Source organism: Ostrea edulis, chromosome 6 (genome assembly GCF_947568905.1).
Source record: "Ostrea edulis chromosome 6, xbOstEdul1.1, whole genome shotgun sequence".
NCBI lineage: Eukaryota > Metazoa > Mollusca > Bivalvia > Ostreida > Ostreidae > Ostrea > Ostrea edulis.
The window spans coordinates 90852810-90866735 of NC_079169.1; the positions used below are offsets into that span (position 1 = coordinate 90852810).

Below are 13926 nucleotides of genomic sequence, written 5' to 3' on the forward strand. Positions count from 1 at the left end.
AATAGATAAAACTATAAAGGAGTGACGTCATAACAAACACTGTAATAGATAAAACTATAAAGGAGGGACATCATAACACTGTAATAGATAAAACTATAAAGGAGAGACGTCATAACACTGTAATAGATAAAACTATAAAGGAGTGACGTCATAACAAACACTGTAATAGATAAAACTATAAAGAAGGGACGTCATAACACTGTAATAGATAAAACTATAAAGGAGAGACGTCATAACAAACACTGTAATAGATAAAACTATAAAGGAGTGACGTCATAACACTGTAATAGATAAAACTATAAAGGAGAGACGTCATCACACTGTAATAGATAAAACTATAAAGAAGAGACGTCATAACAAACACTGTAATAGATAAAACTATAAAGAAGAGACGTCATAACAAACACTGTAATAGATAAAACTATAAAGGAGTGACGTCATAACACTGTAATAGATAAAACTATAAAGAAGGGACGTCATAACACTGTAATAGATAAAACTATAAAAGAGAGACGTCATCACACTGTAATAGATAAAACTATAAAGGAGAGTCGTCATAACAGTGTAATAGATAAAACTATAAAGGAGTGACGTCATAACACTGTAATAGATAAAACTATAAAGGAGAGACGTCATAACACTGTAATAGATAAAACTATAAAGGAGAGCCGTCATAACACTGTAATAGATAAAACTATAAAGGAGGGACATCATAACACTGTAATAGATAAAACTATAAAGGAGAGATGTCATCACACTGTAATAGATAAAACTATAAAGGAGAGACGTCATAACACTGTAATAGATAAAACTATAAAGGAGAGACGTCATCACACTGTAATAGATAAAACTATAAAGGAGTGACGTCAAAACACTGTAATAGATAAAACTATAAAGGAGAGACGTCATAACACTGTAATAGATAAAACTATAAAGGAGTGACGTCATAACACTGTAATAGATAAAACTATAAAGGAGAGACGTCATAACAAACACTGTAATAGATAAAACTATAAAGGAGTGACGTCATAACACTGTAATAGATAAAACTATAAAGGAGAGATGTCATAACACTGTAATATATAAAACTATAAAGGAGAGACGTCATAACAAACACTGTAATAGATAAAACTATAAAGGAGTGACGTCATAACACTGAAATAGATAAAACTATAAAGGAGAGACGTCATAACACTGTAATAGATAAAACTATAAAGGAGTGACGTCATAACACTGTAATAGATAAAACTATAAAGGAGTGACGTCATAACACTGTAATAGATAAAACTATAAAGGAGTGACGTCATAACACTGTAATAGATAAAACTATAAAGGAGTGACGTCATAACACTGTAATAGATAAAACTATAAAGGAGTGATGTCATAACACTGTAATAGATAAAACTATAAAGGAGAGACGTCATAACAAACAATGTAATAGATAAAAGTATAAAGGAAAGACTTCATAACACTGTAATAGATAAAACTATAAAGGAGAGACATCATCACACTGTAATAGATAAAACTATAAAGGAGAGACGTCATCACACTGTAATAGATAAAACTATAAAGGAGTGATGTCATAACACTGTAATAGATAAAACTATAAAGGTGAGACGTCATAACACTGTAATAGATAAAACTATAAAGGAGAGACGTCATAACACTGTAATAGATAAAACTATAAAGGAGAGACGTCATAACACTGTAATAGATAAACCTATAAAGGAGAGACGTCATAACACTGTAATAGATAAAACTATAAAGATGAGACGTCATAACACTGTAATAGATAAAACTATAAAGGAGAGACGTCATAACACTGTAATAGATAAAACTATAAAGGAGTGACGTCATAACACTGTAATAGATAAAACTATAAAGGTGAGACGTCATAACAAACAATGTAATAGATAAAACTATAAAGGAGAGACGTCATAACACTGTAATAGATAAAACTATAAAGGAGTGATGTCATAACACTGTAATAGATAAAACTATAAAGGAGAAATGTCATAACAAACACTGTAATAGATAAAACTATAAAGGAGTGACGTCATAACACTGTAATAGATAAAACTATAAAGGAGTGACGTCATAACACTGTAATATATAAAACAATAAAGGAGTGACGTCATAACACTGTAATAGATAAAACTATAAAGGAGTGACGTCATAACACTGTAATAGATAAAACTATAAAGGAGTGACGTCATAACACTGTAATAGATAAAACTATAAAGGAGTGATGTCATAACACTGTAATAGATAAAACTATAAAGGTGAGACGTCATAACAAACACTGTAATAGATAAAACTATAAAGGAGTGACGTCATAACACTGTAATAGATAAAACTATAAAGGAGTGATGTCATAACACTGTAATAGATAAAACTATAAAGGTGAGACGTCATAACAAACACTGTAATAGATAAAACTATAAAGGAGTGACGTCATAACACTGTAATAGATAAAACTATAAAGGAGAGATGTCATAACACTGTAATAGATAAAACTATAAAGGAGAGACGTCATAACAAACAATGTAATAGATAAAACTATAAAGTAGTGATGTCATAACACTGTAATAGATAAAACTATAAAGGAGAGACGTCATAACAAACAATGTAATAGATAAAACTATAAAGTAGTGATGTCATAACACTGTAATAGATAAAACTATAAAGGAGTGACGTCATAACACTGTAATAGATAAAACTATAAAGAAGAGATATCATAACACTGTAATAGATAAAACTATAAAGGAGAGACGTCATAACAAACACTGTAATAGATAAAACTATAAAGGAGAGATGTCATAACACTGTAATAGATAAAACTATAAAGGAGAGACGTCATAACAAACACTGTAATAGATAAAACTATAAAGGAGAGATGTCATAACACTGTAATAGATAAAACTATAAAGGAGAGACGTCATAACAAACACTGTAATAAATAAAACTATAAAGTAGTGATGTCATAACACTGTAATAGATAAAACTATAAAGGAGTGACGTCATAACACTGTAATAGATAAAACTATAAAGAAGAGATGTCATAACACTGTAATAGATAAAACTATAAAGGAGAGACGTCATAACAAACACTGTAATAGATAAAACTATAAAGGAGAGATGTCATAACACTGTAATAGATAAAACTATAAAGGAGAGACGTCATAACAAACACTGTAATAGATAAAACTATAAAGGAGAGATGTCATAACACTGTAATAGATAAAACTATAAAGGAGTGACGTCATAACACTGTAATAGATAAAACTATAAAGAAGAGATGTCATAACACTGTAATAGATAAAACTATAAAGGAGAGACGTCATAACAAACACTGTAATAGATAAAACTATAAAGGAGAGATGTCATAACACTGTAATAGATAAAACTATAAAGGAGAGACGTCATAACAAACACTGTAATAGATAAAACTATAAAGGAAAGACGTCATAACACTGTAATAGATAAAACTATAAAGGAGTGACGTCATAACACTGTAATAGATAAAACTATAAAGGAGAGACGTCATAACAAACACTGTAATAAATAAAACTATAAAGGAGAGACGTCATAACACTGTAATAGATAAAACTATAAAGGAGTGACGTCATAACACTGTAATAGATAAAACTATAAAGGAGAGACGTCATAACACTGTAATAGATAAAACTATAAAGGAGAGACGTCATAACACTGTAATAGATAAAACTATAAAGAAGGGACGTCATAACACTGTAATAGATAAAACTATAAAGGAGAAACGTCATAACAAACACTGTAATAGATAAAACTATAAAGGAGAGACGTCATAACACTGTAATAGATAAAACTATAAAGGAGTGACGTCATAACACTGTAATAGATAAAACTATAAAGGAGAGACGTCATAACAAACACTGTAATAGATAAAACTATAAAGGAGTGACGTCATAACACTGTAATAGATAAAACTATAAAGGAGGGACATCATAACACTGTAATAGATAAAACTATAAAGGAGAGACGTCATAACACTGTAATAGATAAAACTATAAAGGAGTGACGTCATAACAAACACTGTAATAGATAAAACTATAAAGAAGGGACGTCATAACACTGTAATAGATAAAACTATAAAGGAGAGACGTCATAACGAACACTGTAATAGATAAAACTATAAAGGAGTGACGTCATAACACTGTAATAGATAAAACTATAAAGGAGAGACGTCATAACACTGTAATAGATAAAACTATAAAGAAGGGACGTCATAACACTGTAATAGATAAAACTATAAAAGAGAGACGTCATCACACTGTAATAGATAAAACTATAAAGGAGAGTCGTCATAACAGTGTAATAGATAAAACTATAAAGGAGTGACGTCATAACACTGTAATAGATAAAACTATAAAGAAGGGACGTCATAACACTGTAATAGATAAAACTATAAAAGAGAGACGTCATCACACTGTAATAGATAAAACTATAAAGGAGTGACGTCATAACACTGTAATAGATAAAACTATAAAGGAGTGATGTCATAACACTGTAATAGATAAAACTATAAAGGAGTGATGTCATAACACTGTAATAGATAAAACTATAAAGGAGAAACGTCATCACAAACAATGTAATAGATAAAAGTATAAAGGAGAGACGTCATAACACTGTAATAGATAAAACTATAAAGGAGAGACGTCATCACACTGTAATAGATAAAACTATAAAGGAGTGACTTCATAACACTGTAATAGATAAAACTATAAAGGAGAGACGTCATCACACTGTAATAGATAAAACTATAAAGGAGAGACGTCATCACACTGTAATAGATAAAACTATAAAGGAGAGACGTCATAACAAACACTGTAATAGATAAAACTATAAAGGAGAGACGTCATAACAAACACTGTAATAGATAAAACTATAAAGGAGAGACGTCATAACACTGTAATAGATAAAACTATAAAGGAGTGACGTCATCACACTGTAATAGATAAAACTATAAAGGAGAGACGTTATAACAAACACTGTAATAGATAAAACTATAAAGGAGAGACGTCATAACAAACACTGTGATAGATAAAACTATAAAGGAGAGACGTCATAACACTGTAATAGATAAAACTATAAAGGAGTGACGTCATAACAAACACTGTGATAGATAAAACTATAAAGGAGAGACGTCATAACACTGTAATAGATAAAACTATAAAGGAGTGACGTCATAACACTGTAATAGATAAAAGTATAAAGGAGTGATGTCATAACACTGTAATAGATAAAACTATAAAGGAGTGACGTCATAACAAACACTGTGATAGATAAAACTATAAAGGAGAGACGTCATAACACTGTAATAGATAAAACTATAAAGGAGAAACGTCATAACAAACAATGTAATAGATAAAAGTATAAAGGAAAGTCTTCATAACACTGTAATAGATAAAACTATAAAGGTGACACGTCATAACAAACACTGTAATAGATAAAACTATAAAGGAGAGACGTCATAACACTGTAATAGATAAAACTATAAAGGAGTGACGTCATAACACTGTAATAGATAAAACTATAAAGGAGTGATGTCATAACACTGTAATAGATAAAACTATAAAGGAGTGATGTCATAACACTGTAATAGATAAAATTATCAAAGAGTGACGTCATAACACTGTAATAGATAGAACTATAAATTTGAGGCGTCATAACAAACATTGTAATAGATAAAACTATAAAGTAGTGACGTCATAACAGTGTAATAGGGTCTGTAAGTCTCGTTTGGTTTCACTTTCGGTTTTACTACTTCCGGGTACAACAACATGTGGAATATAAAAAGTCGTAACAGAGAATCGGCGCCAATGTGTAATTTGGTGTATTGTTAAGCGATCGGCTGCATACATGATACTGGAAAAACCCTGCCATGTAGTTTATTTAGGTTCCTAGTCGATGCTACAGTAAGGAAGCGGTGGATATAAAGATGTAGGTACGTAATATTATCACAATTCAACGAATAATCATGTCAAATTAACACACGTGTGTATAAACTGACAGAATATACTGGATGTGTTGTTTAAATATTTCAGAGGGGGTAGGCCTACAAAAGATTTTGACAGACGAACTGATAAAAATAAAATAATAAGAGCAAAAAATTACATGTACTACAATTTCATAAATAGAGGGGGGGGGGGTAAGTTTTTCTTCGTCTTCGATTTCAACATTTATTAACATCTTTTACTACATAATTCCCTTCTGTCTGAAGAGGCAAGGAACACTTATTTATTGTATCAATATAGAAAAATAACCTTGCTAGGAAAAGGGGAAAGGGTTGACAGGACACTCTTGATACTACTTGCCTTTATATAGGCTCCTGCATGATTAAATTTTGTATTGTGTTTCAAGAGAACTGGCATATATCTTTATTGTATAATTATGTAAAAGTGACGCATGGCCTTGAAAAGAATGATTGTAACACTCATATTCTGTGCTTATTTCAGAAACTACAACTTTGTTGTGTATAAGTGAGCCACTCTAAGTCAATAAAAACAGCAACTTATGGTATATTACTTTTTTTCATAGACACAAAGTTACGAAACCTGCTGAAGCAGAAGCATCTGCTTCAAACGTACATGTAGGAACCGAAGTTGATACTGCTACCAATATATCTGTACCAGACAACAATGAAGTGCATCTACATGATCACGAATATACAGCACCAAACCCTCAACATTTAAAAAGGTACAGTGTACGATACAAGTATTCTAGTACATCAAACCAGGAAGTTACAACGGTTGTTAAGTTTAGTGTCAGGTGGTTTTTCTGTATTTTCTTCATTCTCATTTCAGTGTTATCTAAATTTATATGAACACCAAATACTATAATGGTATTGCTTTTGTTCTTACAGCTTCCCTTGAAGACTATGATGTTGTAAACTTGCAGTGAGAAATATACCTGCTTAATTAAAGGAAACCATCCTTGACAATTGGGAACATCATAATTGAAAGACCCTGGAAAGGTATGTTTTAGCGGTTCGTTAAGGAAAAATGAACAATGCACTTTCTATACACTGACTAGTTATCAATTTCACAGGTCAGCGCAGATTTCACAGTATTCAATTACCTAGTAATTTTAGGGGGGTATAAATGTTGCTGTATACACCATTTTCTGTGGATATTTTTCATATATTCTTGAAATTTTGTTTGAAGGGATCATGAACACTGTTGGGAGTGTCCATTCAACTGAAATATAAAAGTCAGAAGAATTGAAGATTGCAATGGATGCAACAGAAGTGACCTAATATGACCAAATTGATATGAATAGTCAGTTTTTCGCTTGCAGTAATGACAAGAGTCGCCACAAAGAAAAGACCTTAATGTGTATTACACCTAATGCAGCTTATTTCCAATCTGTATGCTGGATACAAATCTAATTTGGCAATTGTGAACCATTGTGGCATTTTAGAGAAGTTGCAAGTTGGTGATATATTCCTGGTGGACAAAGGATTTTGTATATTTGACAAACTTCCAAATGACAAGACACTTAATATCCCATTCTTTCTTACAAATAAATCCTACTTCTCAAAAGAGGATGCACAACTTTGCTATAAAATTTCCAGATGCAGAATCCATGTTGGATGGGAAAATGAGAGAATAATTTTTTTTTTAAATTCCTTAGCCATATTCTATCATAGTCAAGATATTGATCTGACAAAATATTTCAGATTTGTGTGGATCATGTGAATTTGCAAGTTCCCCTTTTGAAGGAGATTGCAGATAAATCCTACAAACTTATTAGATTAATTGCATGTATATATATACCTTAAATCTGCACATACCTGCCACATTGAGTTTTTAAAGTTAAAAGTAATGAATACCATATATGCAATATAACTTTTCTACATATTTATATAAATATAAAGCCTTTTATATTCATATGAATATAAAGCCCTTTGGAACGTCTCCATCAGAATGAAATATTCTCGAGAGGAATGTTAAACAATATACAATCAAACATAAAGCCTTTTGTTCTCATTCTGAAGGTTTTCAAATCTGCATTATTAAAAAAGAAGTAAAATCCATTGTTTTAGTAAATGCATGTAATTGAATGATTTTTGTAAAGCTGGACACTGTGTCTATACATGTATACATGTATTTTGGTTCATCTAAAATAAGAAAAACTCTGTCTATAATGTTTATTCAATAAATATACATGTAATTACATAATTTTGATCGATGCACCACTGATATCATAATAAAGTATATGTACATGTGGTTATGTGTGTGTGTTTTAGACTGCAAAAATACTTCATTATTATAATTAAACTCTATCCCGCTTGAAAGGTTGACATAATACATCTTTGTCGATGTGAATTATTTGAGTGTCACTAGGAATCCACACTAGCAAATCACAGCATTGGGTGTCTTTCAGGTGTTGTCCTTGAATTTGATGCCAATATTCATATTTTGTTTTGAGGTGCAGCGAACCATCCCTTGCATCACTTTTTCTAAAATGGCAAATGTCATTACATGTATTGATAAAATATACATGATTTACAAGTGCTCTGATTAGTGGTGAAAGTATTATACTGTAATATGCATACTTATTTTGACATAGATGTACTGCAGTATTCAAAATTTGATGCAAGTAAAGTTTATAAAGAACATTAGCAGTTCAATATCACAATGAAGCCTAAGTAGTATTTGTATTTCATTCATAAAATGTTACTTTAAAGTTATAATAAACTTGGATACATCCATAATGATATATATGAATACATATATGTACAGCTTATGTACAAGTATTGGGTACACATACACATAATTGTTCAATCTATAATGCTGACTTACCAAGAGGGAAATCCCAACATTTGCACAGGCCTCTTTAATTGTCATTGTTCGAGCTGAAAATGGGCACTTAGCCTAAATTAAGAATTTCAGGGGTTGCTGAAAATGGCCTGTTGCCCTGCGGAATGAGGATGCAGTTAATTCCTTCATTGTTGTTGTGAACTTTGACTGTGTCGACTTTGGATGTTTTATCCAACTACTGGCGTATTTTACATTGAACAGTTTTATTTGCCTTCTTATATCTGAAAAATTCCAATATATCTACATGTACAAATTTTATCTTCACAGTTCGAACCCATTTATTACCTACTTTGGGTATAGATAAGATAAGTTTATTCCAATTTTGGGCCCAGAGGGCATAACAGCAAGACAGTTTATAAAGAAAGAAATTTCTAAAAAGAAAGAAAGTTTACAAAATATAAACTTATAATTATTATAATCATAATAGATATAGATCCAAACATGTATTGACATCATTTTATCTTTAAATTGTGTACCTTCCTTTGAAAATTTGCTGTCATATGAAGATCGACACTTATACTGCCCCATTATGGGCATACTGGCATCAGACATCCACATTAATGATGAATGCACAATGCACAACACCTTTATCCTCAGATTCAAGGCATATCTATAAAATATTTTAAAGATATTAAACAATCTTAACCCATCTGTGATGTAACTGATATAGATAGGCATATTTAATGCGCTTTATATATTGAATATACAACTGTACACTGCAGGTGCGTAAATGTAGTTTCGTTGTTCACCCCCCCCCCCCTTCCGATCTCCCCAGTACGTTCGTATAAATACAAAGCAAGTTTTATGCATAATCCGTTTTTATTTTCAAGTATTAATATACTTTCAATTGGAATGATTTGAGAATATAAAAACGTATCGTACATCTCTCTAGTTCATAGATTATGCTTTTACCAACCTGCTCTTTCTGCAAGACGTACCCGGCCTCGTCGATGCTTGTACACTGGCGGTTAATACGTAATTCGTCAAGCACGAAGCGAAGAATCCTCGACCACTCCACTAATGCTTCAATTCCCATGTTTATCTCGTTGAAACCTCCACATAATCGATTGATAACGCTATATCTATGTATACCACTCTCTACACAGTGCAATCTGAGATGTTGATGTACCCGGAAGTTAATAATCTCGCTAAATCTCGGCAATCACATGACGAGACTTACAGACCCTATAGATAAAACTATAAAGGAGAGACGTCATAACACTGTAATATATAAAACAATAAAAGAGTGACGTCATAACACTGTAATAGATAAAGCTATAAAGGTTAGACGTCATCACACTGTAATAGATAAAACTATAAAGGAGAGACGTCATAACACTGTAATAGATAAAACTATAAAGGAGTGACATCATAACACTGTAATAGATAAAACTATAAAGGAGAGATGTCATAACACTGTAATAGATAAAACTATAAAGTAGTGATGTCATAACACTGTAATAGATAAAACTATAAAGGAGTGACGTCATAACACTGTAATAGATAAAACTATAAAGGAGTGACATCATAACACTGTAATAGATAAAACTATAAAGGAGAGATGTCATAACACTGTAATAGATAAAACTATAAAGGAGTGACGTCATAACAAACACTGTAATAGATAAAACTATAAAGGAGTGACGTCATAACACTGTAATAGATAAAACTATAAAGGAGAGATGTCATAACACTGTAATAGATAAAACTATAAAGGAGTGACGTCATAACACTGTAATAGATAAAACTATAAAGGAGTGACGTCATAACACTGTAATAGATAAAACTATAAAGGAGTGACGTCATAACACTGTAATAGATAAAACTATAAAGGAGTGATGTCATAACACTGTAATAGATAAAACTATAAAGGTGAGACGTCATAACACTGTAATAGATAAAACTATAAAGGAGAGACGTCATAACACTGTAATAGATAAAACTATAAAGGAGAAATGTCATAACAAACACTGTAATAGATAAAACTATAAAGTAGTGACGTCATAACACTGTAATAGATAAAACTATAAAGGTGAGACGTCATAACACTGTAATAGATAAAACTATAAAGGAGAGACGTCATAACAAACACTGTAATAGATAAAACTATAAAGTAGTGACGTCATAACACTGTAATAGATAAAACTATAAAGGAGAGACGTCATAACACTGTAATAGATAAAACTATAAAGTAGTGATGTCATAACAATGTAATAGATAAAACTATAAAGTAGTGATGTCATAACAATGTAATAGATAAAACTATAAAGGAGAGACGTCATAACAAACACTGTACTAGATAAAACTAAAAAGGAGTGACGTCATAACACTGAAATAGATAAAACTATAAAGGAGAGACGTCATAACACTGTAATAGATAAAACTATAAAGGAGAGACGTCATAACACTGTAATAGATAAAACTATAAAGGAGTGACGTCATAACAAACACTGTAATAGATAAAACTATAAAGGAGAGACGTCATCACACTGTAATAGATAAAATTATAAAGGAAAGACGTCATAACACTGTAATAGATAAAACTATAAAGGAGAGACGTCATAACACTGTAATAGATAAAACTATAAAGGAGAGACGTCATAACACTGTAATAGATAAAACTATAAAGGAGAGACGTCATAACACTGTAATAGATAAAACTATAAAGGAGAGACGTCATAACACTGTAATAGATAAAACTATAAAGGAGTGACGTTATAACACTGTAATAGATAAAACTATAAAGGAGTGACGTCATAACACTGTAATAGATAAAACTATAAAGGAGAGACGTCATAACACTGTAATAGATAAAACTATAAAGGAAAGACGTCATAACACTGTAATAGATAAAACTATAAAGGTTAGACGTCATAACACTGTAATAGATAAAACTATAAAGGAGAGACGTCATAACACTGTAATAGATAAAACTATAAAGGAGAGACGTCATAACACTGTAATAGATAAACCTATAAAAGAGAGACGTCATAACACTGTAATAGATAAAACTATAAAGGAAAGACGTCATAACACTGTAATAGATAAAACTATAAAGGAGAGACGTCATAACACTGTAATAGATAAACCTATAAAAGAGAGACGTCATAACACTGTAATAGATAAAACTATAAAGGAAAGACGTCATAACACTGTAATAGATAAAACTATAAAGGAGAGACGTCATAACACTGTAATAGATAAAACTATAAAGGAGAGACGTCATAACACTGTAATAGATAAAACTATAAAGGAGAGACGTCATAACACTGTAATAGATAAAACTATAAAGGAGTGACGTCATAACACTGTAATAGATAAAACTATAAAGGAGAGACGTCATAACACTGTAATAGATAAAACTATAAAGTAGTGATGTCATAACACTGTAATAGATAAAACTATAAAGGAGTGACGTCATAACACTGTAATAGATAAAACTATAAAGGAGAGACGTCATCACACTGTAATAGATAAAACTATAAAGGAGTGACGTCATAACACTGTAATAGATAAAACTATAAAGGAGTGACGTCATAACACTGTAATAGATAAAACTATAAAGGAGAGACGTCATAACACTGTAATAGATAAAACTATAAAGGAGAGACGTCATAACACTGTAATAGATAAAACTATAAAGGAGTGATGTCATAACACTGTAATAGATAAAACTATAAAGGAGTGACGTCATAACAAACACTGTAATAGATAAAACTATAAAGGAGAGATGTCATAACACTGTAATAGATAAAACTATAAAGGAGAGACGTCATAACACTGTAATAGATAAAACTATAAAGGAGTGATGTCATAACACTGTAATAGATAAAACTATAAAGGAGTGACGTCATAACACTGTAATAGATAAAACTATAAAGGAGAGACGTCATAACACTGTAATAGATAAAACTATAAAGGAGAGATGTCATAACACTCTAATAGATAAAACTATAAAGGAGAGACGTCATAACACTGTAATAGATAAAACTATAAAGGAGAGATGTCATAACACTGTAATAGATAAAACTATAAAGGAGTGACGTCATAACAAACACTGTAATAGATAAAACTATAAAGGAGTGACGTCATAACAAACACTGTAATAGATAAAACTATAAAGGAGTGACGTCATCACACTGTAATAGATAAAACTATAAAGTAGTGATGTCATAACACTGTTATAGATAAAACTATAAAGGAGAGACGTCATAACACTGTAATAGATAAAACTATAAAGGTGAGACGTCATAACACTGTAATAGATAAAACTATAAAGGAGAGACGTCATAACAAACACTGAAATAGATAAAACTATAAAGTAGTGACGTCATAACACTGTAATAGATAAAACTATAAAGGAGAGACGTCATAACACTGTAATAGATAAAACTATAAAGGTTAGACGTCATAACACTGTAATAGATAAACCTATAAAGTAGTGATGTCATAACAATGTAATAGATAAAACTATAAAGGAGAGACGTCATAACAAACACTGTACTAGATAAAACTAAAAAGGAGTGACGTCATAACACTGTAATAGATAAAACTATAAAGGAGTGATGTCATAACAAACACTGTAATAGATAAAACTATAAAGGAGAGATGTCATAACACTGTAATAGATAAAACTATAAAGGAGTGACGTCATAACACTGTAATAGATAAAACTATAAAGGAGTGATGTCATAATACTGTAATAGATAAAACTATAAAGGAGTGACGTCATAACACTGTAATAGATAAAACTATAAAGGAGTGACGTCATAACACTGTAATAGATAAAACTATAAAGGAGTGACGTCATAACAAACACTGTAATAGATAAAACTATAAAGGAGAGACGTCATAACACTGTAATAGATAAAACTATAAAGGAGTGACGTCATCACACTGTAATAGATAAAACTATAAAGTAGTGATGTCATAACACTGTAATAGATAAAACTATAAAGGAGTGATGTCATAACACTGTAATAGATAAAACTATAAAGGTGAGACGTCATAACACTGTAATAGATAAAACTATAAAGGTGAGACGTCATAACACTGTAATAGA

At 30.9% G+C, this 13926-nt stretch overlaps 2 long non-coding RNA genes across 2 annotated transcripts; one reads left to right on the forward strand and one right to left on the reverse strand.

Moving 5' to 3' along the window:
* Positions 1 to 5795: 5795 nt before the first annotated feature.
* On the forward strand, positions 5796 to 8270 carry LOC125666271 (uncharacterized). Its single transcript, XR_008796357.1, has 4 exons — positions 5796 to 5986; positions 6580 to 6738; positions 6905 to 7015; positions 7206 to 8270. It is a non-coding gene; the product is annotated as an uncharacterized LOC125666271 (long non-coding RNA).
* Positions 8271 to 8369: 99 nt separating this feature from the next.
* LOC130047467 (uncharacterized) lies at positions 8370 to 10004 on the reverse strand. The gene is made up of 3 exons (XR_008796361.1): positions 9781 to 10004; positions 8847 to 9085; positions 8370 to 8503 (listed from the first exon to the last, which is right to left on the reverse strand). It is a non-coding gene; the product is annotated as an uncharacterized LOC130047467 (long non-coding RNA).
* Positions 10005 to 13926: the final 3922 nt, after the last annotated feature.